The 26636-nt window shown below is 44.7% G+C and overlaps 1 long non-coding RNA gene across 1 annotated transcript in view; it reads right to left on the reverse strand.

Annotated features, from left to right (window-relative positions):
- LOC106144726 (uncharacterized) overlaps window positions 1-26636 on the reverse strand; it is a 498034-nt gene that overhangs the window by 51324 nt on the left and 420074 nt on the right. Inside the window, exon 8 of the long non-coding RNA XR_013423792.1 lies at window positions 18499-18566. This is a non-coding gene — a long non-coding RNA (uncharacterized LOC106144726). The remainder of the gene's footprint in view (window positions 1-18498; window positions 18567-26636) is intronic.

The raw sequence follows: 26636 nt of genomic DNA on the forward strand, positions 1-26636 counted from the left end.
TGTAATTGTGAACATCAAATTTTGAATAATAAAAGTTTTTAAATCAGTGTAGATTTTTTGTGTGTTTTCCCTCTCTTCCTCCTTCCGCTCTCTGGAAACTGCCTCCCCCCACCACACACACACACACACACACACACACACACACAGATCCTGGAGCATATTAGCACTAACCCTATGGCTTGCCTTTGCTCCTACTCTTCCTTACCTCCAATATCCTGCCCTCCCTCTTCTGCCTGCTCACTCTTTAAGACCCAGTGCAAAAATATCATCTATGAAAATTGTCTCTTATCTCTAAAGAAAAGATAGATGATCATTCCTTGCCTGAGCATCCAAAGCATCAAATCTGTACCCAAATGGCGATAGCTATACCAGGACGTTGTAGTTAGGAAAACAGAGCGGACTTCGCCCCCAGAGTGTGGATCCCTCCCTCCCTCCCTCCCTCTTCCATTCAGCCATTCCTTCTGGAGGACCTGCTGCCTGCCAGGTGCCATGTACCTGTGAATGACACTCGTCTACTTGGAGACTCTCAGGTACTAGTAGTCTGGTTCAAGTCAAGGCAGGTTCCAATGGAAACATAAAGGAAAAGGAGCCCAATAAAGAAGATTCGGGGTAGTCATTTCTTGAAACAGGACTTCAAGGGTAAAGATGCCAGATGGCAGATGGGGTACAGCAGGGTCTTGCTTGCTGATGGCAAAACTTCTTGCCAAGGAGCACACGGTGCATCTGGAGACCCTTGTGGTCTGTGAGAAGGGGATTGGTGGGATAACAAGACTAACATGCAGCTCAGAGCCACGTCAAGGGAAAGCTTGCTTTTTCCATCTCTGACTCCCTGTGCCCAGCAGCTCCTGCCACGCAGTGGGCACCAGAGCTGCAGGCACTCTAGTAGTCAGTCAAAAGACATGACCCCTCCTTTTCAGAACCCGTTTGGCTCTTGGGTTAAATGGGTGCAGTACAATCTATTTTCCTTCCCTTTCCTTCTTATTTTCTTCACGTCATACCGTTAAGTCAGGGTAAACCCAAGGCAGATGAGTCAGGAATGGGCAAGGCTGGTTACCAGAGTGGCCTTCTGATACCTGCCTTGTATGTAGTACTTATCTCTCCTCTTCTGAGGCAGTTCCCAAAGAGTTAATTCCTGGCAGCATTCCAAGAAGTCAGCCGCTTCCTCCTTCTCCACCTCCAAATCAATCACAGGAGATTTTCTGTAGCCCTGCTCTAAGTTTTCCTTTGATCATTATCTTGTCCCCTGTTATAAGCCCACTCTCTGTCTTGCCTGGCAGTAGGGGAGACAGACAGTGAGCAGATTGGCTGCAGAGTCCTTGGAATTTGCAGCCATTGGAGGCCGCCTGCTGATCTTTCGCTCCACAGGACTTCAAAGGGGAGCCCCACACACTTAAACACCAGGGGGGAGAAATTCTGGAAATAGATGCAAATGCTGCCTTCAGAGGCCTGGCAGTACTCTCTGTTCCCGGGGAAGGCAGAAAAACCAAAAGGTATTTGTTAAGGAGACTGGAGGTGGGGGCAGAGTGGAATTTTAACCAGCTGCTAAATGACTCCAGGCAAGAGATTTCTCTCCAATGGTCCTCAATTTCCTCATCTATAAAGTGAATGGATTGATGATCTTTTAAGTGCCTTTCTGTTGTTGAGGACAATTACTTCTGGGAGGACTGATGATGACTGGATGGATGGATGGATGTTTGGATGGATGGATGTTTGGATGGGTGGATGAATGAAGAGATGAATAAATAAAAAGGGAAAAATAAATTACCTAGATGATGACAGGTGATTAAAAAATGACTACAGAGATCATAGAAAGATATAGATCAACAGAGAGACAATAGAAGAGAAGGAGAAGGAGGGAGAAGGAGCTCAGGAAAAAGGAAAAAAAAAAGAGGCTGATCATAACAGAAATGGCAAATGAAGATCTGAATCCAGACAAGAACAAGACCTAAGCCTGAATTCTTGTTTCCCAGGTTATTAGCAGATTTTATAACTGGCTAAAGTGGTTCAGGAATTCTCCAGGTCTGGATTTTCTCAACTGAAATTAGAGAACATCTCACTGTGTATGGGTTTTAAATAAAATATTCACAGAAATTGCCTCATATAGTTATCTCAGAGATGCCTACGAGAGGCAAATAACCCAAACCACTAAAGTAGTAGAGAAATCCATTGGTTTTCGGAAACATCAAAAGAAACAAGATATATGCAATATGCCTGTTCGACATCTTCACTTGGTTATCTATCTTAAAATCAACCTGTTCCAAATTGAAAGCTTCATCTAACCCCTGAACCCCTCTTTGGCCAGCCTATCTCAGCGATAGAACTGTGCCTATCACTTTCCTGAAGCCAGAAATCTGAGACATTTCTGACCCCCATTCTCCCTCACCCTCTTGTTTAATCTCTCACCAATTCCTATCAAGTTGATTTCTAAAACACTCAAGTCACGGACTTTCCAACTCTTCACCCACTTTTTCCTAAGTCAAGACATCCACGTCTTTTTTCTGGACTATTCCAAGTGCCTTTTCCTGTCCTCCCTGCTGGTGTGCTTGGCCCTTCACCTCCTCTAAACCTACGTTCACGCTGCAGTAGACAGGTTCTCTGAACACATTAGTGGGCCAGGTCACTTGCCCACTCAGTGGCCTCAGGGTCCCTTTTTCATTTCTTATATCTCAAATACTATACAAAGTCATCAAAGTCCCTGTGCCTCGGCCCCAGCTGACATCCTCCACCTGCCCTGGGTCATGCTCCCTCCAGGACAAGCCACTCCAGGGTCTTTCATACCCTCAATACACCACCTTAGTTCTCACTTCAGAGAATCTTTATTCCAACTCTCTACCCCACTAATCTGAACCAGACCCAGGCCACCCTTTAGGCCAATTTCCACCCACCTTCCATCATGAGTATCATTCAAAAGACTTTCTCTGACTCCCCGATTCAATGAGGCTCCTATTCACAGGCTCCATCACAGCTCTCTGTTTTCCTTACCAATCCTCTTCATGGTGCAGGACTCTGGGTTCAAGAATGTATCACTCCTTCCAGCTCTGTCTCCAGAATCGGGTTATAATGCCCACAAGGACGGAGAGGGTATGCTGGCTGTGGTAGCTCACCCTGTCACCCCAGCAGTCTTTTAGTTACAAGTGCATATGTGTTGTGGTTTGGACCGGAAATGTCTCCCAGAGCTCACGTGTTGAAGGTGTGGTCCCCAGTTGATGGCCCTATTGGGAGCTGCTGAAAACCTTAGCAAGTGAGTCCCCTTGGAATTAGGTCTTGGGGGTGTGTCCTAGAACATGGGACATGTTCCTTAGGACATGGGACCCCTCCCCCTCCTCTCTCTCTGCTTTCCAGCCTCCATGAGGCTGCACCACACTCTGCCATAATGTTCCTCTTTGACGTGACTAAAGCAATGGAGCCAGGTCACCATGGACCAAGATCTTTGAAGTCATGAACAGAATAAACTCTCCTCAATATAATCTATCTCCAGTGTTTTGTCAGTGATGGAAAACTGACTAACACATGTCATTAAACATTGGTTGAATTGTTGGATGAATGAATGAAGTCGCTTTAGTGACTTCTAATAAAAATTAGTGCTAATAAAATGAAATGATTTAAATAATGTTTCATGTTTCTCTCATAATTGACCTTCAAAAGTACTCAGAAAACAGTATATCTACAAACTGGATATCCTAGATCCTTAGAATCAAGAGATTCAGAGTTAAAGGGAAATTAAAAACCTTTTCATTCAACCTATTATTTGAAGTTTTTTTTTAATCTTCTGTTTTAATATTGCAGTCATTCTTGATTAAAAAAACTAAAGTATGTGTTAGTTATTGTATTGTAATAATGGATTTGAAAACTTTTTTTCTTTTTTTTTTTACTATTTTCTTATTGGTTATTTTACTATTCTTATAATGTTAGTATTATGGATAAAGGCATTTTTACTTCTCTGGCTTAGATAGGAAATATGATTAAATCTGTGTGATAGGTGAAAAGATTGCTGTGATTCATTTACTATTAGCACCATTATCACACACACAAAAATTAATGACTGGAGACCTGCTTAATATGAGATTCTAGGTACTCTTTTTGCAAATAAGGTAACTATAATCCCAAAATTTTGAGGATTTTATTCCAATTCCACAGCAGATAAATTATGAAGCTGAAAAAATAACTTAAATGATTGACTTCAAAATCTACACAATGCACAAACTTAGAAACTGAGGCAAATCCTTCTACCAATTTATTAGTATGCACAAAGATCACTGACAGGGTTCTCTATATCTATCTCTACACTCTAAATTTTCTTACAAGTCAATTGCCCTTTACATCTCTTTCTTAAGTATTTCATAGTTTTTATATTTTATTAATTAGAAAATCAGTGTCTAGTTTGTGAAAATCTTTGCAAAATTAAAAAAAGATATTAACATGCAATTGATCAACCAGAGCCTGAATGAATGAAGGTTCAGTCTAAAAATGACATGTTGACAATAAGAGTAAATATTATATTAAATAATCATATTTCTAGTCATATAAAAAAGTAGATACCAAGGTTGATGTTGATGTTTGTTTTTAAAATCACCAAACAAGCAATCAATAACTTCCCTTGTGATGTTAACCAAGCAATTATGACTTGCGGAAGTCTGGCTGGGCACAATTCAGGAGCCACTTGTCAAGCAGAAACGAACTTTATTTTTAGAACACATATGCCACACCACACAGCTCTTCAGGAATTCCCTCAGAGCCCAACTGCCACCACGGGCTTCCAGCCAGCCTCTCAACCCCCCACTCTTCCTGCTCTTGAGGCTGATTGGCTGGGTCGCATGGGCGGAGCCAAAAGAGTCCCCCAATGAGCAGCTCTGTGGTCTGAAAGGGTGGGGAAACAGCCCAATGAGCATCACCGCAGAGGAGCCAATCAGCTGGCAGCTGGAAGTTTGCTGGGGCCACAGTGAGCCAATCAGCTGGAAGTTTGCTGGGGCCCCTTCAGCTGTGGATCTCAACAATGACTGGTTAATAATGACCAACTAATTTCAGTTTCAAGGGACATGCCATTTGCCAAAGTTAACTTCTAAACGATGCCCAATCTGGTTAATGTTTATAGCCCCAAGGTGCTCACCTCCACTCAAAGCACTCTTTCACGTCGGCCCTGAAGGGAGAGAGACGGCTCCCACCACAGGTGAAGGGGGCCCTCCAAGATAAAGAGTAACCCAGCCGGAAAGCCAAGCCTCAAACATGCCTGGTTCCCATTCACTGGGATTGCAGCAGTCTCTTAAAAGGTGAAGAACATTCCTCCCCCAATACCTAAAAATATATTGCTTCCTCCAACTCCCAGGCTATAGAATCTACCTCTCAGCAGAAGAGTTATCCTTTTAGGCTGATTTTAAATGTTTGCTTTCCAATTTTTTAAAATTATTATATATTAACTGTATAGAAAAATGGGCTTCACAGTGACATACTTGTACACTCACGTAAGATACTTTGATCATTTCTACCTCAATTATCCCCCTTTATCCCTCCCTTCACCGCCCCAGGATCCCCTTTCTCCTGTCTAATAATGCCCCCTCTACTTTCATAAACAAGTTGGTTTTGTAATGCAAATATTAATATCTACTACTTTGGTGAAAAAAAAATAGAAAATACCAGTCATCTCAAGCAAGAATTAACTAAGATTCTATCTTCATTAATATTTTTAAGAAAAGAAAAAATATATATATATATTAAAAGGAAGACATAAGAATGTTTTCCCATATCGCTGAATTGTTAACACCCTTTCTAACATCCTTTTTAAGACTGCCTGGTATCCAGGTGAAAGGACGTATGTGAATGTGGGCAATCCCTTTTGTCATTTGGACGTTGGGCTGTTTCCAATTTCCCCCTATTATAAACAATCTACCAATGAGCATCTTTTCATTCAACCGCTCATTCTACAAAGATTTTTGGAGCACCTACAAAGCCAGCTGATACTGAAATTTTTGCTCACACCTTTAATATTCCTTTATGATAAAGTTCCCAGAAGTAGAATAGTTTGCCAAAACATACTTTTTAAAAAATATTTTATTTACATTTTAGTTTTCGGCAGACACAACATCTTTGTATGTGGTGCTGAGGATTGAACCCGGGCCACACACATGCCAGACGAACGTGCTACTGCTTGAGCCACATCCCCAGCCCCTACTTTTCAGATTTTAACTACTTGTCTGTTACTACCCCAGAGAGGTTGCACCAAAAGGCCCTCAGCCAACACCACCTGAGAACACCTCCCCACCCTGTTTCCACCACAGAGGGCAGCAGGTCCCATTTTAGGGCTGTTTTGCTTACGGTGGTCCTCACAGGAGCAATGCCAGCATCCTGTGGAATGTAAATTCTCAGCCCTCACACCTGTGGCCTAGTCAATCAACAACCCTGGTAGGTGTGACCAGCATAGGTTTTAACAAACTCTTTGCATCATTCCTCTGCCGACTAAAGGCAGAGAACCACTGATTTTAAGTATAAGAATTAGTTAGGGTACATCCCCCAAACTCACATCTCCCCTGGCCACTCCGGTTGACTTCCCTCCTCAGTGACTTTTCCTGAGGCTGACTGGGAGGTAGCTCTTTAACAGAGGCCCAGGAGATTTCAAATTCAGCTTTAAAGCCAGTTAACAAGAAAGCAAACTCCAAAACGGAGGCGGGAAAACTACAGAGACTAGCAGAAGTAGAGAAGGAAGCCATCATCCTCAGGGAGACCGAAGAGGCAGGATGTTGGGCCTGGACCATTGGCTGGAAGATTGGCCTGGAACATCTGCACCATCTCACTTGTAGCTCTATGACCTTGGACTATGTAATCCTCTCAATCCCCTGGTTTTCTTTTTTCTTTAGTTTATCGGGAATGAAACATCCCGTCTTGCATGTTGCTGTGAGGTTCACATACAGTGAATGCTGTGAAACGCTTTGGAAACTGTAAAGCCCGTTCTACATCAGGGACTAACAGTATTATCAGAGACCCGGGCCTGGATGCTCTTCCTGTGCAAAGTCCCTCTTCCCCATTCTGACCGAGAAATTCACTTCTTCCTGTGAACCTTCAAAGGCGCCATTTATCAGCCGTCAAAGTACAAAGCAAACAGCCTCCTTGGCCTCCTTTTGAGGGGTATCACTTACACTTCCCAGTTGGAATACTATCCCTCTTATCTGCAGACTGCAGAAACCCATGACCCATGTAACTTGAAGTTGCATGGAAAATTACTTAGATGGAGAACCCTGGTTGCAGAAAAAGTGTTTTAGTCAGCATTTTTGCTGCTGTGACTAAAAGATCTGACCAGAACAATTTCGGTGGAAGCAAAGTTTATTTGTGGGCTCCCAGTTTCAGAGGTCTCAGTCCCTACATAGCCAGCTTTATTCCTCAGGGCTCGAGGTGAGGCTGAACATCATGGTGGAAGAAAATGGTGGAGGGAAGCAGCTCACAGGATGATCAGAAAGCAGAGAGGGAGACACTCTACTTGCCAGCTACAAAATATATGTCCCCAAACCACACCCCCAATGCCCACCTCGTCCAGCCACACCCAACCAGCCTTCAGTGACCACCCAGTTAATCCCACAGGGGATTGATTCACTGATTGTGTTAAGATTCTCAAAACCCAATCATTTCTCCTCTGAACCTTCTAGCATTGTGTCACGTGTGAGCTTTAGGGGAGCTCACATCCAAACCATAACAGAAAGAGACAGTAAAAGTTGGACACACCACTGGGCAAGGCAGCATAATGTTTAGAATTCAAAGAGCTGAAATCCTGGTTACTAGGAAAAAGAGTGCATCTTTGGCCATCACAAGAACCAATCCCAAAAGAGAATTCTTGAATTCCCCTTGTAAATCTGCTTTCTATGGGATTCGCATCTCAGAAAATAACTCCACCACTTCTTGCAACAACAAACAATGGTCCCTGGTCCTATTCTTTCTTACTTTCCAGGTCTAGTTGATCAATAAGTTCTATGGATCTTAAGGAAGTTGCTTAGACTTCTGAGTGTCAGTCGTCTCATCTGAGAAATAGAGGATAATTAATGTATTTCATCTCAGACTGCTCGAGAATTAGCTTAGTTCCTTCTAGTCCTTGCCTATGTGCTCTGCTAAAACTACCAACTGCTGCCAACTACTTGTCTCTGAGAGCCATTGTATTACCATCCTTGGGGCCCATGCTACACCCCAGGCACTGGACAAGGTAACGTAGACATCCCTGCTCTCCTGGATGGCTACAAAGGCAGATGATCCATGGAGGAATAGACAAAAGGAACAATAGGAAGAATTTCAGATCACGAGAGCTGTCCAAAGACAGACTGAAAATCAGAAGACTTGTTGGAGAGGAGGTGTGAGGTTACCTGCGGCTGCATCGCCACCGATGGCCTCCTAAGGAGGTCACATTTAGCTGAGATCTGAACTACCAGAGGCAGCCAATCATGTAAACAGAGTGAGAGGACAGGATGCCCCAGGCAGAAAGGATGGCCAGTGCAGAGGCCCTTCAGCCTGGTGAACCTGGAAAAGACAGAGAGTACCCACAAGAGCAGCATGGCCGCAACGCGGATCCGCAAGGCAAAGGGAGCAGAGGCTGACCAGAGAGCTTTGCCAACCAGGGTGGGAGCGGAATTTGTTTTCCAGTGACCAGGGAGGTCAGCAGAGGGATTTGAGTAGGACGGAGATTTTAAAAGCTCCCTCGGAGTACTTCCTGGGGAACAGATTGCAGAATGAGAAAAGTAGAAGGGAGGTCAACGAGGAAGAATTTTTGCAGTGATTCAAGTGAGGGAAGACAGCGACTTGGGCTGGCTTGGGAACACAGGCTTGGAAGGAGGCACAGTTCTGGGTGAATTTCGAAAAGAAAAGACGTGGTGCTCAGTGGGACATGAAAGTTCAGAAAAGGAGAAAAATCAAGGGCAATGCAGACCTCCGGCATGAGATCCTATGAACCTACTTGGCCTGGGTGGGAAAACCCCTGAGGAAGCAGTTTTTCCAAAGGAAGTCAAGGGTTCCTTGCTCCATGTTCCTTGTGATACCTGAAGATTTCAAGTTGGCACTTAGATGGGTTCCAGGATACGTTTCCAGCTAGAGGTGGAAGCTCAAGAGTCATCGGTATCTCAAATTCCATTCAAGCAGCCATTCCCTAAAATGTTAACACATTGTAATGCTCCCGGCTCTTTGCTGCAGTCTAAGGAAAGACGAGTGAACAACACAGGTACCTTCCACCCTCATGGTACTCTTGCTAAGCTGGTGGAAAGGCTGCTTCGACTTGGTAAGTGCTAGAACGGATGTTTGTGTGAGGTGCTCACCTGCGTGACCTTCTGCCATACACGAGGCCTCTCTGGTCCCTGGTTCTGCCACTCACAGATACGCACAACACTACCTGTTTTGCCTCCAGGGAAACATGTGTCTCAAAGGAAATAATGTAGATGAAAGTAAACGGAAAAACAAGAGCCCTGAATTATCGTCCCACTGCAAAGAGGGAGAAAGCTGGCATGACAAGCTTATTAACAAACTCACAGCAAAACACAGGGCTGAGTTCTGGCTGGCAGGGCCTATCTAATCACTGCAGCAGGAAATGTAATTCTTCACAAAGCCAGTTTTCCTACGAGGGAATTTGCATGAGGCCTAAGATAGGATGGAAAAGTTTTTCCGCAGCTGCCTGATAGCTACTAAAACACAGGCACAAAGGACTGGGGGACTCTACGTTGCCCAGCAGCCCGCCCTTGGCCCTCAGCTGAAGTTCAGCCTTCAGACTTTCTCCCAATGATCTCACACTGTCCAACTGTGAGAGCAGCGAGCTGTGCAGTGGTTGCCCAGTGTCTCCTGATAACTCCATCACAAGTGACCACGTCCCTTAGCCTCAGTCTCCTGAAATGCATCATGGTGAGATCCACCTCCCACATCTGTGAAGGTCAAGCAGGACGCTTGAAGCACATCACCTTGTGTGTAGCACATAATGAGTGCCCTAAATCTGGTCTCACCTGGGCAGCATTTAAATCTCCATTCCCATGGATTTCCTTCATCTGGGAATTGCCAGCATCTAGCGGAACGGAGGTTCTATGTATGTGTGTGGAATGAACAAGCGGTATGCAAAGTAGCTGTGTGAAGTCCTTGAAGGACACAATAAGGGACCTCTGGCTACAAATGCCTTCCCCCCTACCAGAAACCCTTCCCTACCGAGCCCAGCTGGTGCCCAGAAGTTGAAAAATCAACTTTATGCTTCACAATTTCAATAGCATCTTTGTTCAAGAAGACTGACATTGGAGCTCAATGGGAGAAAAAAAGAAAAGTTCCCGTCACTATATAATTACTTCAGTTTTCTTCCTCCCCTCTCACGAAAGGAAAGGCTCACTTTGACAAAGAGAACATTAAAACCTGCTTCTGCTCTGGCAGGTTGAAAAAGAAAATGTCATCACCAAGACTCCTCTGCACATGAGCAGCTCACGGAGCAAGGAGAATATTCATTGCAATAATTTTTTTTTTTTACCTTGCAAAAGTTGAATTCCACAAAAAGTTAATGTTTTCTTGGGCTAACATTTCTCAAAGTGTGCCATTTGGGAAGCTTGATCTGCAGAATTCTAGTGGATAGTCCTGGGAACAAAGGGCTCCATGGTACCTGGGTTTGGGAAAGACTAGGGCAAGACTAAAACCTAGGGTAAAAGTTGAAGACGTACTTTTGCTGTCAAGGTGTTTAATTTTTAACACACTAGTGTGTGTTGTCAGTCTCCAGCAGAGGCTGAGGCATGGCCCATATTTACTGGATTTCTACAGCATCTCACAGGACTTGTTTCACCTCAAGAAATGTCACCTGGAGTCAGGGGGACGGACCACATAAGTTCTCCAGATCCTCTCTGGATGAAATCAGCTGTTCACTTCTCACCATACAAAATTCAAATGGCAGCTACAAATAGGCTGGGCACCGTCTGAGTGTTCTGGGATTCTTCTCTGACAGCCTCGTAAGTTCTCTTATTTATTTATGGGTGGATTTATTTGCCCATCAAGGTCTATTAGAAACCTGCAGTGGAGCAGGCACTGCAATTAAGGCAGAGCTCTGTTCTCTCAAGTGCTGGGTGATCCAGAGGAGGTGGGCAGCCCAGGTTAGGAGGACAGGGAAAGAGATGGGCAGGTGACAGGTGTTCACTGAGAACTTACCTCATAATTGAGGCTGACTGCTAGGTTTCAGGACCACAGAAGTGAGCAAGGCGCCCTGCCTGTCCAAACAGTGAACTCTTTATTGGGAAAATCAAGGATGGGGTCTGCGTTGGGAAGACCATTTGGGCTACCCTGTGGAAGGGCCAAGGCTGTGACTGGGATTTAGGTAGGATAACGTAAGCCAAATTGTGCAGTTCTGACCTAGAGCAACAGCAGCCAGGATGAAGAGGTTTGGATCATACAAAATTAAGGGGATAGAATGGGCAGAGGAAGTTAAGTGAGTGGTAAAAAGTGCAACTTCTAGGATTTTAACTTCTGGCAACTCGACAGAGGGGGTGCCTGCCAGTGAGATGAGTGAACAGTGGAATAAAGGGCTGAGATGGGAGGTCCAGGTGTGTGGGGGATCCTAGAGAACCCAAGGCAGGAGGATGGCGAGTTCAAAGCCAGCCTCAGCAAGAGCAAGGCCCTAAGCAACTCAGCGAGACCCTGTCTCTAAATAAAATATGAAATAGGGCTGGGGATGTGACTCAGTGATTGAGTGCCCCTGAGTTCAATCCCCAGTATCCTGACCACCAGCAAAACAAAAGAATTCAGAAATGAATTAATACATTCTAGGAAAACTTTATTTGCAAAAGCAATTAGCAGCTCTAATTTGCCTTTGGGCTGTAATTTGCCAACCCCTTGTGATGATGGTATTGGACTGTATAATTTGCATTCTTCTCTACATGTGATTTATTGTCTACTTTTTAAGATTTAAAATACATCAAACAAACTAAAAAGGAGAGCAGGATTCTGGATTCAGGTTTCCTGGACTCGATTTCTGACATTGGGCAGCTTGACTTCTCTGAGCCTCTATTTCCTCATCTGCAAAGTGAGCATAACAGCACTGCTACCTCACAACATTGAAATGAGGTAAAGGTGAGCAGTGTTTAAAGCAGTGCTGGATTTACAGGTAGCTGTCCGTCAAAGCTCACTACGCTTCCTATAAATGCTCATAACAATTCTATACATGACAGCTTTGGTAGCCCTGTGTTACCAGAGGAGTAACTGAGGCACTCACTCTCCTGCCCGAATCTCCTGATTTCTTAAACTGGCACATGAAACTTTTCAAACCGAAGTCAGCACCCTGGGAGCACCACAGTCATGTGCAACTCCATCAGCACACCGTGTTCTTCATGTCCCTGTGCTTTTGGAAATGTCCTTCCACCTGCATGGAAAGACCTGTTTCTTAGTTCCTCAGTGAGCCCTTACGCTTAAAATCCTGTTTAATACATCATCTCTGTGAAAGGGTAAACACCTCGGAAAAGTAATCTTCCAAGCTGAACACATGCATGGGTCACCATCATTATCATTTCCGTTTGACTCTGTTTGCCATGGCCACACACATCCAGGAATTGCCCGGTGGACGGTGGCTCAGGTCCCCTCTGAAGGGTGGGCTCTTATCCTCCTTCCCAGCCCTCGCATAACGCCAGGCCCACGGCCAGTGTCCAATAAATGTGTGTCAGATGGATGGATGGATTGGTTTTGGGAACCCACCCCCAGGCTGGGCATCCCCACAGACCCGTAGATAACAGGTGACAAGCAGCACAGTCTCAGGCTCAAGAACTCCAGCCATCGCCAGCACCAGTCATCAAGGGATGACACTGTAAGAACCTTATCTGTGTTTTACACCACAGGGAAAACTCTACGGATGTTACCATAATTATTTCTCACATTTTCCAGTCATAACAACAAACAAAATACATGCCCACCATTTCCCAAAGAGTCTATGAGAGAAAAGTACCCTGTTGAGGCAATTATAATCCACAGCTGCTGCCTGCAATTGTCTGCAACTCCCAGAGAATCCAGGGACATTACACAAATGTTAGCGGGACCTCAGAGACAGGCGAGGCCAGCCTCGCTGTTCACACACAAGGGAATCAATGAGATTTCTGTTCGCCAAATCATTTTTGCTGTAGTGTTCTTTTTTCCTGTCTTTTTAACAAGACAGAATAATATCTATAAATAATATTTTATTTCACTTATCATCTTCTAAATGCATACGTACATAGCTGAAGGTAAAATAGGAAAGTTTTTTTTGGAAGGAAACTTATCATGGAGCCTGGCTCTAGAGAGAGAAAAGGAACTTAGTACGATTTCACCCTCGTCAGTAACGACAGTTCCTCTTAGGGAAATTGTTTTATACCATGATCTCCAAGCAGAGAGCCGAGTCTTGGTGGACACACTGCCCACATCTGCAGGAGTCCTGGGTGTTGTAGAGAAAAGGCATGAATTGCTTGGTGATATCACAAATCACCGGCAGGGAAAAAGGGTGCATGGAGAAGCATCCACGATCCTGTGGGGGTTTCCAGAGGCACCATGCTGTTCTGAAGGACTCCTACAACTCCTGGACCTCATTTCCCAGATTTTGAGTCATCCAATGAGGCTCCTGTCCCTGCTGTGGGAAAGAGGGTGTGAGAAGCCAAGCTGAGCCTGCAGCACCAAGTCCTGGGATCAGTCCTGGAAAACCAAGAAGCAGCTCAGATTAGGAGAGAGTTCTCCATGACCTTGTCCAGCTCCTCTGCCTTCGGGGGTCCCGACCCTGCATGTCCTAACCACGTCCAGCTTGCTACGAGTTCTTATTTGATGGGTTTCACACACCTCCTGTTGCCTGAAGTCTTCCTTTCTCAACTGTTTTTCTGGTTCATTTCCAATTCTGAAGACCTCGCTCAAGGTTACTTCTCTTCCTCCGCCCTGCAGCAGGTGGGGCTTCCCAGCTCCCCGCCAGGGCATCCATTAAAGTTCACACCACAGTTCCAGGTACTCGTCTTTAACTTACTTAGTGAACCATGAGTTACTGAAGACAGGGCCCTGACCTACACCCCAGTCTAGCGCAGGCATACTCCCTCTTCCCAGTGGACTCGGAATCACAGTTAACAGCTCATCTCTCAATAGGGCAGCTTAGTGCTTCCCAACTTAATTACCTATGGGACTTAACATCATGGTTTGAGGGCATTTCTGGGGTCTTTTACCCGCCTTGCTGAGATGACCAGGACTGAACCAACAGCTTTAAAGAGAGTAACTGCTCTATCTTCTTGTGTGAAGATGAAACACATTTGGAAGGAATCCTGCACATCAGATTGAATTATTTTGTTCCTTTCATTAATATTTTTGTTGTATCTGAGCACGCATTTCTTTGCACTTTGGGGATTTAAACTTTTGTGACATTCATTCAAAGCCTGGTTGTGACCAGCCTGCTTCTCTTATCCTGGCTGAATTTCACCTTTCTAAAAGCAGAACAAGTTGGACAGAGGAGGAAAATATTAATTGGCTAGATAATGTTGGAGAAGGTAGACACTTTAGGGTCTCGTGTAAGGCACACAACTGAACCGGCCAATGGGAAGGCAAGGTCTGGAATATAGGTCCCCTTGATCTTGGCCTGGAGTCTACCCACACCCGTGAGATGCTTCTCTCTCTCTCTCTCTCTCTCTCTCTCTCTCTCTCTCTCTCTCTCTCTCTCTCTCTCTCTCTCCACTTAAGTGTACCAACTAAGCAGTAATGCTAAGGTGAGCATCTACTGAAGCATCCATTTAAGAGGTGCAGAGGTGGTTACTGGCATGTGGCAAATCTGTAGAATTCACTTATCAAATGAGTCAGACACACAGTCAATGGCTTCTTTCAATTCTGGCATTAAATATAGGAAATATTATACAGCGACCCACATGCAAATATTTGAAGTGATGCTTTTTAGCTCGCAATGTTTTCCTTGCACCTTCTAATCAGCCAACCAGAAGAGGGTGGAAACAGCACGAGAGGCTTTTACATTGGGGTATCAGAAGTTTCCAGGCTTCATCAGAGGATCTTGTCCGACATCAGTCCTTTCCCAGCTGACACGGAAGGTTCTGCTCCTAAAGGACACACCTAAGTAGAGATCATGGCTTAGACCTTTTTGGCCTCTGGTAGTAGATTGACCAAACACTGGTCCAAAATAACACTCCACAAGCCTTCTCATTTAGAGTCAAGAAGTTGGTCTGGACACAGATGCTGAGTGAGAATTACTCCACAAATAAAATGCCCCCTTAGGAGTCCCAGGTGCCCTCTTGTTGGCACTGAGTGCCACAGCTTGCACGATGTGCCCAGAGCCTCACCCCTAAGACAGCCCAAGGGACACACACCCCAGTTTCATCTCCTGGCTCCAGACCCTAAATAAGTGGCTCTGTCTGTCTTGAAATCCCTTCCCCACCTTTGTCTGTCACTTTCCACCTGAACCTCACCTTGAAGGATCTCTTAGAAAGAATGTCCTTGATGACCACTAATTCCCCAAGGGCCTTGCACCAGCCCTTTCATTCTAGGACTCTGCACATTGCATGGTGGCCACACGTCAACTTCACCCCAAAGCTTGGTCTCTTCAGGGCAGGAATTTCCAAATTCTCCTTGGGAAGCCATTGGAACTGGCTCCAGCAGCCACTTTGGGGCAGTCTCCCACCCTTGGGAGCCAGGGCCGAGGAGGTTATCCAGAGCAAACACTAGACTAAGGGTGAATGAATGCCAATCACACCTGGAAGGCCACCACGGCCGTGGCCAGGCCAGAGGACAGCATCCGTGTTGGCTCCCAAGAAGGAATGTGCGTGCTGGGGGACAAGATGAGGACGGGTGGACCAGAACAAGATGATGATGAAGGACAGGTAGCACAGTGAGTGAAGTGAGATGAGGTGGAAAGGCCTGGGACAGAAGTGGGGAGTGGTAAAGAAGGGGGCCAGGTGCAGGGCTTTTAGGTTGCCTGGTGCCGGTCATGGGCAAATGGGAAAGTTGGCCTCTGTAAAGGAACAGGGATGGACTGGAGACTGTTCCTTTCCACGTGCTGGTACCTGGCACACTGCCTAAAACAAAGCAGATATTTGATGAGAGTTTACTAAATAAATGAGTCAATCAATTGAAGAGTTGACCTCCATATTCCAACAGGAATCTCTTCCTCACTTACTCGGTAAGATGTGCTCTGCAGCAGTTCCTATAGACTCCTACTTTACAAAATGTAGTGGTTCTCATAGAGGGCCTTGTTTATAAGTTATGCACCTGCGATTCTGCTCCATTGGATTCTAGCCTCATGGAAGCAGCCATGGCGTCCAGCAGAGAGCAGAGCACTATCTCCCGCTCGATGTTCCATAGATGTCTCTGGAGTTCAGTAATATTGAATTGAAAGGAATCAGCTTAGTGGTCCACAAGAAAAATATAGTCTTAGATCAAAGGCCAAAAACAGAGACATAAAAACAAATGAGTTGACTAAGCACATGAAATGATGCTCAAAATCATTGATCATTAGGAAATGCAAATCAAAACTTCAGTTAGGTAAGACTTCACATCAGTTAGGATGGCAATTATTTTAAAAGGCAGAAAATAACACTTATTAGCATGGATGTACAAAAACAAGAGTACTATGTATTGCTTAAGGGGATGTAAAATGGCACAGATACTACAGAAAACAGTATAGAGATGTATCAAAAAAAATTAAACTAAAATTACCACAGGACCCAGAAATTACTCTTCATGTCTATACCAAGAAAAATTAAAAACAGATATTTGAACAGACATGTGTACGTCTGTGTTCAGAACAACATTATTCACAAGTGTCAAAATGTGGAGGTGACCTAGATGTCTATCAATGGTCAAAGGAATATAGGAAATGTGATTTTATATATATATATATATATATATATATATATATATATATATATAGAGAGAGAGAGAGAGAGAGAGAGAGAGAGAGAGAGGGAGAGAGATGCATAATGAAATACTACTCAGACATAAAAAATAACAAAATCCTGTCACTTGAAGCAACATAAATGAAATGGAGATCATTGTGTTACATGAAATAAGCCAGACACAGGAGCACAAATACCACATGATCACACTCACATGTGGAATCTAGAAGAGTTGATCTCATAGATATTAAAAATAAAATGACTACCAGAGACCTGGGAGAGGAGAGAAAGGGCATAAGGAAATATTGATGAAAGGCTACTAAGTTAGGAGCAAGAGGTTCTGGGGAGTCAGCGCACAGTTGGTGACTACAGGTAACAGGAATGTACTGCACATTTCAGAAAGCCACAGGAAAGGATTTTGAAGGTTTTCACCATAGAGAAATGATAAATGTCTAAGGAGATAACTAGTTCCACCTTATTTGAATATTATGCAATGTATATATGTACCAAAACATAACTCAGTCTTCCATTAATGTGTACATTGCTTGCATTTTGTGTATCAGTTAAAAATTAAAGAGAAAGGACATTCTCACACGTGCTACTACATAAATCTTAAGGATTTCATGCCACATAAAATTAGCCAGTCACAAAAGAACATATGCTATGTGATCCCCTGTACAAGGAAGCTAGACGAGTCATATTCATAGAGTCAGAAAGCAGAACAGTGGTTGTCCAGGACCCAGGGTAGGAGGGAGTCAGAATTATTGTTTGGTGGTACAGAGTTTCAGCTGAGAAAGAGAGAAAATTCTGGAGACGGAGATGATGGCTGCATAATAATATCAGTATTATTAATGCCATACATACAGCCATACACTGATGAAAGATATGAATATTACCATAATAAAAATCTCTCATCAGCAAAATTTTTAAAAATTGAAAAATCAGACTGAATTTACTAGAGATTTACCATTTAGAACATTTTCCCTCTTTAACACTTTTATATGAAAAAAAAATGGCTAATGACCACCCAAATACACACACACACACACACACACACACACACACACACACCCTTCAGTAAAACTTCTTCAGAGATGGAGAGAAGGCAGAGAAAGTTTTTACCAGACACTTGCCCCCTCCAGGGTGCCACACCTATGACCACTTCACTATGGCAGGGGACACCCACCGCAGCTGCGGGACCCAAGTCCCAGATGCAGATCTACCCAGGAGCTCAGAGGAGGTCTGAGCTTGTGATCAGGGGGCTTAGTGAGGAGGTGGACCAGGGCGCAGAGTGTGAGGCTGGAAGCTTGGGGATATACTTCAAGGTATAATTCAGGTTCCACCTTGTTACAAACGCTCCCCCTCATTCTTCAAGTGATCACAGATTTTCTCCCTCTCGATGGATCTTGGAAGTCTTCAGAATGAAGGTTTACGTAATATAATCTCCAGAGATTTTTCCAAGTTCTTGACGTTTTATCCTTGGTTAGACTGTGAGCCCCTAATCCAGGTGACTGCCCTTCCCTTGGCACCAAGCCACTCACATTGCCAGCACTGAGATAAGTGATGGAAATGCTTCAACAACAGGTTGGTGTTGTTCTTTCCTGGGGATGGGGGAAGAGAGGGAGAGACACAACCTTCCGCAATAGCATCCCTGTGTAGCAGGACTTGGTACATACTTTTAATTCTCAATAAGTACCTTTGAAGCGACCATCTGAAAGCAAGTAGCATCTCCTCTGAATATCATGTTTGTGCCCATTGTCCAACCTGGAGGGGGAAAAAAAAAAAGGATCTACTTACAGGGTACAATATAATTGGACACATGTATGCAATGTATAATGACCAAATCAGGGTAATTAGCATTTACACCTCCTAAGCATTTCTAGTTGTTGAGAAACTTTGAACTCTTCTACTTATTTTTTAAAATATGCTATGTTTCTGCAGACTATATTTGCCCTACTGTTACAGAGGTTATAGAACACTAGCACTAATTATTTTGGAACTATTGTCTCATCTTTCTGCCTTATCCTCTCCTCTACCCTTCCTACCCTCTAGTCCCACTATCCTACTGTCTTTATCAATAAGACCAACTTTTTTTTAAAACTGATGCAGCAATGAGTGGAAACATGTGGTACTTTCCTTCTTTTCCTTCTGGCTTGTCTATCTCAGCATGATGCCCTCTAGTCCCATCCATGTTGTCTCAAGTGACCGGATTCAATTCTTTCTTTTCTTTTTAGCTGAATAACATTCCACTGTGTGTATAGACCACATTTCCTGTATCCATTCATCTACTGATGGATACATTACAAACCCCAGCCTTGTCATTAGAGGTCATTCCTGGATTCCTCCTCGGGTCAGAATTGTAGAGGACTTTGGTGCAATTAGCCAGCAGTCTCCTTTTCCAGAAAGAAAAACTGAGTCCAGAAAAGGATGGTAGTTTGCCCAAGGTCAACAAGGAGCTGAAGGCAGCTCTGGAACTGGAACCTAACCCTTAACCATGGGGTGTGGACGGGCAAACTAGTCAGAGATCTTATAACAGTACCTTTAAATCTTCTCTCTATGATATAGAAAGAAGTTCTCAATGAGCAATTATTGCATTGGAGTAGTGCAGATTGACAGAGCTGCATAGAATCTTCTAAAATCCTGACAATTAGAGAAAAAACAAACCGGTGTTCCAATGCACAGAGGGTAGAAAGTTGCAGGAAGAATTCAAAGTGAGGATGAAGATCTCCTTGAAACCTAGACATTCTCCACATTTCGTTGTACTTTTAGATAAATAAACCAACAACCCCTGCACTTTCAGAGAAGGGCAGACCCTTTTTAGCATGAAGCGATAATTTTGTTCTTTGTTCTAAAAATGTGTTTCTCATTCCAGTAACTTTTGTTTAGAGCACCTATGAGTTGTCAGATGTTGCGATCAGCCAGGAGGACCCAGAGGTAAACTGGTAAAGGCCCCTTCCGTGGAGGAGTGCTGGAGACAGCAGATAGACACACGATTGTAACAAACCAGGGTGACGCAAGACGCGTGTCATAAGATGCCTCAAACAGCTTTAGACAGAGGAGCTGATCAAAAATGCCTGCTGAGTGAACTAACTAATCAACCGGATTTTGAGGAATTTAGAGAAGGGTTTTTAGGAAAATTGACTGTAAGCTGGGTTTTCATTCATTGATTCAATGTGGTCATTCGTTATCAGGATGTTGAGCACACAGTTTGGTACGAGGCACCATGATGAGCTCAGTAAACAGAATACTGCAGCAGGGTTCTTGAGCTGGGTCATGACAGAACTATGTGGCAGGTAGCGTTTTATCCTATATAGTTTTATTCTACTCTCTGTACGTGCCAGGAGAATGTAAGTTCCCTGAAGGCAGGAGCATTTCCTCGCTTTCTCTATCTTTTTTTTTTTTTTAAAGAGAGAGTGAAAGAGGAGAGAGAGAGAGAGAGAGAGAGAGAATTTTTTAATATTTATTTTTTAGTTCTCGGCGGACACAACATCTTTGTTTGTATGTGGTGCTGAGGATCGAACCCGGGCCACACGCATGCCAGGCGAGCGCGATACCGCTTGAGCCACATTCCCAGCCCATGCTTTCTCTATCTTGACATACCTAGAACGCCCGGTAAGTACTCCACAGTGTTGGAGTGAACACTGAGCGACTGCAGGAACAGAGGCCAGGGCGTCAGATGCACTGCAGGGGCGTGGGGGCAGGTCTCAGCAGCTCAGCACACAGGGATGAAGGAAAGCACCCATCAGAGAAGGAAGAGAAAACCCAGGACAGCGCATTGTCCTAAAAGCAACTGAGGGGAGAACTTTCAAAAAGGAAAAGGTGGCTGGCAGCCCTTTCCCCAAGAATCATTGGTTGGTCCACCATCTTGGGCCCCCCACTAGGACTGGAGTGAGCTGAACTGGGAGTCCATCTCAGGGTCATGAAAGTGCACTGTTGCTCCTGAGAGTCGGGCTTCCTAAACTGTGTCCTCAGGGTCTCACTTGATCCAACTTAGTGCCAGCCTTGCTGGACCTAGCAATGTGCTTGAAGTTTGGGGAATAGTAGTTGCTAAGGCACTGTCTCTGCCTTCAAGAATGCCCGGATCTAATGGGCAGACAGACCTGTATCCAGTGATTAATGCTGAAGATGAGCCCCAGCAGGAGTGAGCATAAGAGTCTGCTAGGATCAGACATGGAGCATCCCCATCAGATCATGGGCTCGGAAAACGGAATGAGAATAAGGAGGGAAGAAAAGAATTCCAGGCAAGGGAACAACACCTTCCAAGAAGGAAGGTTTGGAGGGACATAAAGTTCTGTGAAATGATGAAGCGTGGTAACCAGAAGTGAGAAAAAGTTGGTAGTAAACAAGATGAGGAACGCAGGCTCTCGTTATTCATGCTCATGCTCCTCTGGTCTGGAGCGCCATCTTTATTTCTGCCATTATCTCAGTTTCTGGGGGCATTTTCCCTTGGAAACAATGCAAATTAATTGGGAGGCTCATCAATCTGCTGGTTCTGCCTGGTTCTGGCCTCTAAGAGAACAGGGAGGAGCCTCCGCAGAGCATTCGCTGCTCGGTCAGATGTATTTTTAGCTCCTGCAGAAAATAACGACAGTGTGCATTTAATAAAAAAAAGAAAGAAAGAAAGAAAGAAAGAATGAAGCCCTGGGAATGATCTAGTGCCAGTGTTGGAGCCATCAGGATGGAATATGTTTCCAATTGAATTACTACTGTGGTCATAGTTATAAAAAGAGAGAGGGAGGAGAAAAAATGTGAGGCTGGTCAGTTTCTCGGGAGCATTTAATCTTGGTTTGCTCTAATTTTAACATTCAAAGGCACATGAGCCAACTCTGCCCTTAGGAGCTATTTCAGGGGGACTGGCCAGCACCCGCGACTTGCAGTCAACCCTGGGTGGCTCTAGTGCCTGAAGTTGTCTTTTCTTTTTTTTTTTTTTTCTCCCCCCAACGCAGTTTGCCCTCCACTAGTTCTTTGCTCTCAAGCTGATGAGACACAGTGTGAATATGACGACGAGGGTAAATTTAGATTCTGACAATACTGGAGGATGTGGACTAGGGTCTGGGACTCAGAGAGAGCTGGGGAGAACTCGGCATCAAGAGCCTCAGGATGGTGGCACTGCGTTTCCCTGCTGCTTCCAGATAAGAAGCCTCCGTGGATCAGCTGCCAAGGGCGGCTCCTCCCAACCGCATCACACTCCACCTTCCAGCACAGTCTCCCTCCTCTGTTTCTTCCCACACTTCATCATATCCCTTTAAAAAAATGGGAAAAAAAGTCACCATAATTAGCTGCCACCTATTGAGTGCCTACTTTATGCCAGACACTTGCTGAGCAATTGCAGGAGTTATGTCGATTTATCCTTGGACTGGCAATAGAAACCATGGGCCAGCTATGTTGGGTGAGGAGTCTCAGAAAGCATAAGTCACTTTCCCAAGGTCACCCAGATATTCAGTGGCAGAAGCTGGATTCTGGACCACTGAAGCCCACCCACCCATTGCATGACCCTGAGCCCCCAATGTGGGCTCACCGTTTGAAACACTGGTCTGCACACCCCTTATCTCCCGCTGTGGCCCCTCTCCCTGTCATGCCTTCCCACACGGTTCCCTAGGGTCCAGTCCTGGAATGTCTTTGTTTTTGCTTACAGCTATGACAGCATGTTACTGTTAATATTAGTGATGATAACTAGGACACTTTCCATTCTTGTTGCATGCCAGGCATTGCTAAAAAGCCTTATGGGTATTCTCTGATTTCATGTTCTCCACATTCTTCTAAGGTAGTACTATTATGAAATGCACTTTACAGAAGAAAGACTGATACATAAAATGATTAAATGACTTGCCCAACATACAGAGCTGTCTAGTGATAGAACTGGAAAAATGTCCATCACTCATGGAGCCATGACTCTGAAACAGGCACTGGATTTAACCTAGATAAGGATCATTGCCCTTGATCCTCATGGAAATTGTGAGGCAGGATTATCAACCCTGCTTTACAGACCAGAAGAATGAGCCTCCGTGGAAGTTTTGGGTAACTTGACCAAGGTCACAGAGCCAAGATGGCAACACAGGCATGAGAAATTTCCAAGCCCTCTGCCTTCATGGACTTTGCTATTAGTTGCTTGCTATCCATCTTCTCAAAGAATCATCACTCCTAGAGAGAACTGAAACTCCATGCTTTATTCACGTCCACTTGCCAGCACTCCCACAGCATTGTGGCACGCAATGGGCATTGAGCAAATGTTGGATGAAAGCCTGAACAGAGGGCGTTAGTAACCTGTCTCGATGGATATGTTGAAATGAACTAGGAAGGGACAGCAGAGGAGGCATGCTAGCAAGGGACATTCTCAGGGTTGGAACACTCCCAGCGTGCACAACTCTCACTGGCTGTCTGGGCTGTCGGATCAAATCAAACTCATGTGAAGGATTTCCCTGGCATGGATGGCCTCCTGTTGGGGAAGAGGTCTATCCCTGTCCCACAGGCCCCTCCTTGCTATCCCCTGACCCTCTCTGAGCTGGACCAGCTTTTCCGCTGGGCAGCTGATGATAATGATCATGCTCTGTTGGCTCTCCCTGGAATCCAGCTGTCCTTACTGATGTCCTTACTGGTGTCCTTACACACTGCTACTCTGCATCATGCCCAAGGTCAGAAAGTCATTAAGTCTTTTAGAAATAAAAAGTTAAAGTCCTAAAAGTAAGATTTCCCTGGGGCTCTCCAGATAAGCCAATAGAAGTAGAATCTGTTGCAGGAGACACACTGTCCCAGTTTGTCTAAGACTGTGGTTTCCTGGGATCTCAGGTTTTGAGTGTAAAGTCTGGGAAATGCCCAGACAAACCTGCTCTAGTAGGTCGCCCTAGCCATCCACCTCACAGAAACCTGGGGAGGAGTGCTCCTCTCTCAGATGATGGCTGTGGGATTCTATGCTAATGGGTGAAGCATGTTCCCAAGTCCTCCACGGTTCCTCCTAGGCCCCCTGGGTGATTACAGGCACCAAGCCATGGTTTTTAACCAGGTGGATGAGAGGGAAAGGAAAACCGAGTTACACCTGGTTACCTGTGAAAGATCTCCCACCTGGGACCAGAGGCCATGCAGGTGACTCCTGTCCTGAGGAGTGAGGGACCCCAGGAGTCCGTGAGGAGCAGATTTCCAGGATGCTAGAGTTAAGCCGACTTACCTTGCCTGCTTCGTGCCAGGCTGGTACCTTGCAGCTGTGGGCTGGGAGAGGGCCCACGGGGCCATAGCAGAACACTGACTTAATGAAATGATGCAGGCACCAAGCTGGAGAGAATTCAGGGAATAAGTAAAATTCTGGAGAGAATAAAGGAAGTAAACCATCAGTCTTTTGAGCTGTTCACAAGAAGGATGTGTGACGGCAGAGTGTCACCCGTGGGAGAATTCACATTGTAAAGTCTGCTGAAAGCGCATGGTCAGCAGGCCAGGACCTGGCCCAGAAAGAACACTCAACAAGCAGACTTTTAACGTGTTGATTTTCAAACTGTTTTGACAACCTCATTTGAAAGAGTGATGATTACACATCTTAATGCAAACACATTTGCCCAAGGATATCCTTGGTCAATGTATCTTCCCTCCAAAAGGTAGGAACACAACCTCGGCACATAGTGGGCATGCCACAGGTGACAGCTATTGGCACTGTCATTATTGTTAATCTTATCATCTTAACCATCTTTCTTGATTGCTTGCCTAGACTCTGGTATGAGCTGCTCAAGCCACCCCCCCATCCCTCACCTTGATAAACCCACTCGGCCAGGTACTAATTTTGCGATCTTGTGTAAGTCATCTTTCTGACCCTCAGTCTCTTCACCAACAAAGTAACAGTAGTAATCTTTGTTACCTCATAGAGCTGCATTAGGATCAAAAGACAGGTTCAACATGAAGATGCCAGGCACACGGCTACTGTGCCAGCTGTAAGATGGAGCCATTTGTTGTTAATTTTATTTTCAGGACCTACCAACAGCTTCATCCACTGTCCAACATTTTGGCCTTGCTTCTCTCCTCTGTATGTATTTAAAAGAAGTCAGAAAGAAATAACTCCAAGAACAGAGCACAGCATTTGTGAGTCAGACAGGTCTGGGTTTAAGTCCAAGTTCCACTGCTTACTGGCTACTTCCCTGAGTCTTAGTGAGCCCCTTTGTAAAATGGAGACTGCAGTATATCTATCACATACAATTGTTTCAACAATCAAGTGACACAGGTTCTGTCAAGCCACCCCAAGAAATAGATTCAGAACCAGAACTCAAACCCAGGACACTTGGCACCCAAAACAGGGGTGCGGACATTAGAGTGTAACTGCCCCAGAGCCAGGGAGCCTGACAGGTCAAAGGCCTCCTGTGCTTTCTTGACCATACTGTTCCTGGGCAGGTGAGATCTTGACTTTCACCTGGTACCTAGCATCCATTTCAATTACCTTCTACATACTTACTTACAAAGCACTAAAATAGGGGGAAAGATGCAGCAAGTATGGGTGCTGCTACTGAAAGGTTTACAACCTATCTGGGAAAGTCTGTATCTACTTTTTCAAAGAGAGGGAGGGAGAGAAAAAGAGAGAGTGAGGGAGAGGCACTAGGGAGTAATTCCAAGGAGCACTGAACCATAGCATGTTAATATTTTGAGGCCAACTTGCCAGATGAAAATTGAGATAAGCAGCCTTTGATGACTGGGTCCATACTAGACCTATGTAAGCAGACAATATAAAATGATAACAATGACAGTAAATAATTCCAGTAGCTGGCATCTGTTTTGCCCTGTGTGCCAGGCAGTGCGTTTATGCAGTGGGGTGTTGTGATATGCTTTTGATCCTGACAGCTCTTGTAATGTTCATGGCATTGAAGCTGCAGTCTAAATACATGGGAATTCAATCTCAAAACATCACCCTGAGTGAAAGAAGCTTCTACAAAAGGAGACATAAAGTGTGGTTCGAGAAGAGGACAAACTAATGTACGGCACAAACCATAGAAACAGCCTTCATCTCTGGTGAGGTTAACAGTAGGAGCAGGAATTGGCAGAATTGAGGGGGTGGGGGTTTCCTGGTACATTTTATAAGGGTTTGCATTACAGAGTATGTGTGTTTACCAACATTCATTCACGTTAGACTTAAAAGTTATATATAATTATTGCATGTTCAAAAGAAGAAGTAAGAATATCTTAAACTTTAGATACTGATAAAAATCCTTAAGTATTAAGAAGAAAATATATTGATACTTGCAACTGACTTCGAATTTTATTTGAAAAAAATAAGACTGATATCTGGGTAAATCAGTAGAGATAGACCAGCGAGTGAACAAACAGGTGAGGAAAGCAAGTCATAGAGAGATGATAATGGTGGAAGCCAGGTGAGTGCTTTTAACTCTTCTCTATGTACAAAAAATATTCATTGTGAAATTTTTAGGAAAAAAATAAATAAGTCAACAAAAGCAAATGTGATGGATTCTTATCCCAGATCTCTTATGGAAACAAATTTGGTGAAGTAATGTTCTGCCCCTAAAACACCAGTGGAGTTGAAATTGGATCTGAAATAGCTGAAAGGTGTGACCTCATACACCCACAGGGGACAGGAGGATGTGGCCCGCTGCTTGGCCCTGAGCAAAGCCAGGTCCTTCTCTGCAGCAGGCCCGAAAGCTCCTGCTGAGTCACTCCTGTGCTGAGGTCTAGCACGATCAATCCAGAAAGAGGAGGCCAAGTGCATGTGATGAGGGCCCCGGTGCCCAGGGGCACAACATGACCAGCAGCACATCTGTGGGGTCATCAGAATGACCTGTGTGCAGTGCCTGGAGGAGAAGGAAGTGGCCGTGCGCCCGGATCCAGCAGATAGGAAGCTCCCCCAGGTGA

The sequence above is a fragment of the Ictidomys tridecemlineatus genome, chromosome 7, assembly GCF_052094955.1.
Source record: "Ictidomys tridecemlineatus isolate mIctTri1 chromosome 7, mIctTri1.hap1, whole genome shotgun sequence".
NCBI lineage: Eukaryota > Metazoa > Chordata > Mammalia > Rodentia > Sciuridae > Ictidomys > Ictidomys tridecemlineatus.